Source organism: Octodon degus, unplaced genomic scaffold (genome assembly GCF_000260255.1).
Source record: "Octodon degus isolate 3935 unplaced genomic scaffold, OctDeg1.0 scaffold01166, whole genome shotgun sequence".
Lineage (NCBI taxonomy): Eukaryota > Metazoa > Chordata > Mammalia > Rodentia > Octodontidae > Octodon > Octodon degus.
The window spans coordinates 1-4980 of NW_004525742.1; the positions used below are offsets into that span (position 1 = coordinate 1).

A 4980-nucleotide genomic window follows, 5' to 3' on the forward strand; every position below is an offset into this window, starting at 1 on the left:
ATTTTCTTTTCCAGCCTCCCTTCCCAGGTCCCCCAGCAGGACAGCCTATATTCTGTGTGTGAGGCAAGTACAGTAAATCAGTACTTCAAAAGCTTTCAACTTGCATTGGCCAATTCTTAGCCTAATGTTCAGATTACCAAAATCTCATCTAAAAATATGCAAAACAAACAGATCTCCTTATAGACAAAATAGCTAAAAAATCTGGCTTCTTTATTGATCTTAGGTGATTTGGCATTAAAAACACAACAAATAATTCCAATTACGTTTAGATACACAGACTGAATTTTTCTTCGAGCTTTTAGTCAGCTTCCATGGTAGATGGCACACACACAGCTGTGAGTTCTCCCACAGACAATGTTTACGCAAGCAAAGCAAGAAAGATATCTGTTTTTCATTACATAAAGATCACCTGAACTTAAGTAATCAGGGTAGTAATAAAAAAAAAAAAATTACCTGTGGCCAACAGCACTAACTACTGTTAGGCACCTCATCACATTAAAAAAGCTGAGAACCAATTCAAAGCAAGATGGGGGCCTACAGTTCTTGCTATAAAAGTTGCCAGTCTGACATGCGTGTCTAAAAAGAATAACAGGAATTAACAGGCTCTGCTTAAATTCAAGAGAACTTTCCAGAAGGAGGTGGAGGGCCAAGAAATCCACCGGCCTGCTTGGTGGCGGCTCGTGAAGGGGCAAGGCCAAGAATCTTCTGAATGTTCTGTGAAGAAAACAAAGAAAAAATTTAGTTTGAACATGAACTATAATGAGGTATTTTATATAGATCTTAGGCAAGGTGAATGCACGCAAATTAAAAAGCACTGTTATGACCCACAGTTAGGTCACTACCATGTTATTTTTAATAGGACCTATCATGGGATGAAGATCACACCCAGCAGAAGCCCACTTCACCTGATGGGCCCTAGCCAAACATGATTTTTTTCAAGTGAAACATCAAAAACGTTTCTTTGGTTTTTGGGCACGGTCTTACTCTGCAACACAGGCAGCCTTAAACTCATAACCTACAGGCTGGGATTGCAGGTGTGTGTCACCACACTCATCTATTTTTTATTTTTGTGATGCTGCAGTTGAGCCCAGGGCCTCGCACGTGCTAGGCAAGTGCTCCACCACTGAGCTATACTCCCAGCCTCTGGATGTCCTTTTACTTTCACCACAAGGTATCTAAAGCATGCTCTTTGGGTACTTCTTAATAGCAGGGCCTTTTCCTTGATTACGGGTCTTCTATATAGACTTAGGCACTATCGTACTGTCTCTAATTTTCAGTTGCAATTCATTTAAAGTGATGAAAGACTGAAAAGAAAGAACAGTGGTTCAGGATTTCATAGATTTTTGTTTGTTTTCTTTTTTGAGACAGGATTTTGCTACATAGTTCAGGATGGCCATGAACTTACCATATAGCTACCAACTCATGACAATCCTCCTGCCTCAGCCTCCTGAGTGCTGGGATTACAGGTGTGCCCCACCATGTCCAGGTTTTTCATATATTTTTAGCACCCCCCCCACACCTTTTCTTTACCTCATCTGTATCCCTTCTCCATTGGGATTGTACTCAAGCTCTTCATACTGAGCTACATCCCCAGCCTGCTTGTTTTATTTTGAGACCAGGTCTGGATTAATCACTAAATTGCTCAGCCTGGGCTCAGACCTTTGATCCTCCTGCCTCAGCCTCCCAGAGTGCTAGGATTATAGGTATGCACCACCATGCCTGGCTCTGCCTAAATTATTATCTAGTCTGACAATATATATATATATTTTCTGGAAAGTCATCCTTCAGTTAAATTATTTGGTTTTAGTTTTTCAAAACGTAGTCCTCATAAAACAACTATTTTTGTACTCTGATTTCAATGGCTAATGTAACATTTAAATAACATAAATACACTAAAAAGAAACCCACTATAAACAGATTTTGGATAAACACAACTGAATTTCAGAAGGCAATGACTCAAGTAGTAGGAGCAGACAGCGTAGGTGTGCTAAAGAGCACTCCCGCCGGGCCCTGGGGCCACTGGTAGGCACTGTAAAGGGGCAAAGAGAGCCACAAGGGTGCAAAGGTTAGGTAAAGGCCAGATGCTAAGCTTATGCTACAGCTGAGAAGAAAAACCTCAAGAGACCATCTGATTATTCTCGTTCAATTCTTTCACTTTATATTTGTAAAAACTAAAGCTGATGGTTTGTTCAAACTTACAAAACTGCAGGTAGAATTTAACTGAACATGTTGTGATTCTTAATCTAGTGGGTTTTATGCCCGGTACCCTCTACATTAAAATTCTAGCCTTTAGAACATACTGCATCTATGGCAGCAAAGCTTAGGCACATTATCTATTCATTCAACGAAGTGCTTGGGCATGGTGGCGCAGGTCTGTTACCAAGCACCCTGGGAGGCTGAGGCAGGAGGATCAAAAACAAAACACAAGTGCCAACCAAGCCTGGGCAACTTAGTCACTCAGACTCTGTCAAACTAGGAAGGGCTGAGAGAATAGTTCAGTGTAGAACACTGCATTGTATCTCCAGGACCACCAAGAAAAAGTCACTGAGCACCTACTGGGTATAAGACATTGTAAGAAAACTCTTCTGTGGAAATACAGTCTATGCTTCCTCTGTCCTCTGTCATGAAAAATGATGACTGCTGTGGAGGAGAGTATAGATTCCTGAGATCACACTGCCAATATAATAGGATGTTTAAATAGAAACCACATGACTTTAACAATTCATTTAAATTATATTTATAATGGAACAGTTCAATACATGTACTTCCCAGTACAACTGCTTGTTCTTAGAGGAGAAATCTGAAAATAGGTTAAGAAAAAAATCAATCACTAAAGATCGATCAGGCCTCATGGTGAAGGTTAATCTGTATCTGTATTACTTTTATAATATACTTTTGTGCCTACCTCCAAAAAACCATTGTACAAGCAATAATGAAAAAAATAATACTATGATGTCCCTCATTTCCCATCCTTTTTACTTAATCTTAAGTACTGCCTGAATATCTACAGTACACTTAGCACTCTGCTGGACATTACGGAAAATCCCCCTAAGGATAACATTTGAAAGAAGACATTACAGAGTGTATCACAGTAAACACACTGTCCAGTGAACAAACATAGTAACAAGGTCCAGACAAAATATACAAAGGTTCCTTACTCAGTTATTCTAGAGACAGGGTCAATTAAGCGAGTCCTTAACATTTCAGAGATAAAAGCAGTTTAAATATCTCTAATGTCTTTTAAAACACAGCCTTAAATTAAAGTAAGCGACTGGAAGGAAAGCAAAAACACTGAAGGACGGGACACTGTGGGGCAGGGAGCACGGGTCACTGTTCTCTAGACGGGACAGCTCTGAGGGCAGTGCAGAGCCAAGCCTGCCAGCAAGCTGCGGCTCCTGGGAGTTGGGGCAGCGCCGTGTGCTCTCCTTTTGCTCCTGTCATATTCCCTTAGGGAACTCTAAATTAAATGTGCCACTCTTATATTACTGGAGTATTTGTATTTTACTATAAATGTTCCTCATTTACTACATACAATCTTATCCTTTAGTAAATTCCAAACATTTCTGTTTACATTCCTACAGACTCACAAATGAAAGCTGGGTTTTCGTGTGTGTGTGTGTGTGTGTGTGTGTGTGTGTGCACGCACTTGAGACAGGGTTTCACCATGCAGTTCAATCTGGCCTTGAATTTACCCCAGGCTGGCCTCAAACTTGCAGTGATGCTCCCTCTTGCCTGAGCCTGAGTGCTAACCATCCTTGTCTTAAAATAAAATTTCTCCTGCCTATCAGTGAAATCCTTTCCTTTAAAACATATAGGAGGAATCAAGTGATGGGTTCAGACATAGCTTCTTTGCTTAAAAAGGACAAGAAGTCACTATCTCCCCACATAAGAATAATAACCTAGAGGTCGGCCAGATAGCTCAGTGGACTAAAGTGCCTGTTGAGGTAGAGGCAGGGGCCCAGGTTCGATCCCCGGTCTGTCATGCCAGCCCTGCCCCTGGAGCACCCTGAGACCATGATTGAGACTGGGCACTTGAGAGGCTGAAAACAGGAGGATCACCACAAGTCCAATCTATGTACTGAGACCCTATATACCCTGTACTAAATACATAAAAAAAAAAAAAACAAAAAAAACCAATCTAGTTTTTTGTGAGACAAGGTCTCAGTATATACTTCAGTTTGCGAAACTCACTACAAAGCAGTCTGGCCTTTAACTCAAAATAATCCTCCTGCCTCAGCCTCCAAGTGCTGGGATTATAGGCATGCATCAGCGCATCTAGCTCATCCTACATTTCTATGCACTCTGAGGTCTGCAAATGGTCCTGAGGACTAGACCAGGGCCCTTAATGTCCTTGCTGTCAGATGAGAAGTTTCGGTAGAGATTACAGGTCAGCAAGGGAACTGACACAATTCAAAGTACAGTTTTCCTCTATTAAACTGCCTCCCTGTAATGGAGTTCTAGCTTAAGAATAAAAAAATCATATAACAGCACTATTTAAAAGAATTACAAAATAAAAATAAACCAAATTACAATTATGGTGTGCTGTATGAGCATACCATAGACAAATGCAAATATTATACTACATGAATAAATGTCTACATCCATATTTTTTCCACATATACTAGAACTCTGCATCATAAGTACGCACAAAGGCATCTATCCAAGAGCACACAGTGCACAGAGCTGTGCTGCAGCACCTGCCTCCTGTGCAAGCCCTGGGGTGAAACCCAGCCCTGCAAAACAAGAAACAAAATGAAATCCTTAGGGTTTCTTTCTTGTTTTGCAGGACCAGGTTTCACCCCAGGGCTTGCACAGGAGGCAGGTGCTGCAGCACAGAGGGGTGATAAGGCTGTGAGGACACGTCAGGGTGGGCTCATCACTTGCAACCTCTGTGCCACTCCTGGGGGATACTGAGGACAGGCAGGATGGAGACAAGCAACACACAGGTAATCTCTCTAATTTAAATTCTGCTATGTGGGG

At 41.4% G+C, this 4980-nt stretch overlaps 1 long non-coding RNA gene across 1 annotated transcript; it reads right to left on the bottom strand.

Annotated features, from left to right (window-relative positions):
- Nucleotides 1-189: 189 nt before the first annotated feature.
- Nucleotides 190-4731, bottom strand: LOC111814892. Its single transcript, XR_002819754.1, has 2 exons — nucleotides 4623-4731; nucleotides 190-714 (listed from the first exon to the last, which is right to left on the bottom strand). It is a non-coding gene; the product is annotated as an uncharacterized LOC111814892 (long non-coding RNA).
- Between the last annotated feature and the right edge of the window lie 249 nt (nucleotides 4732-4980).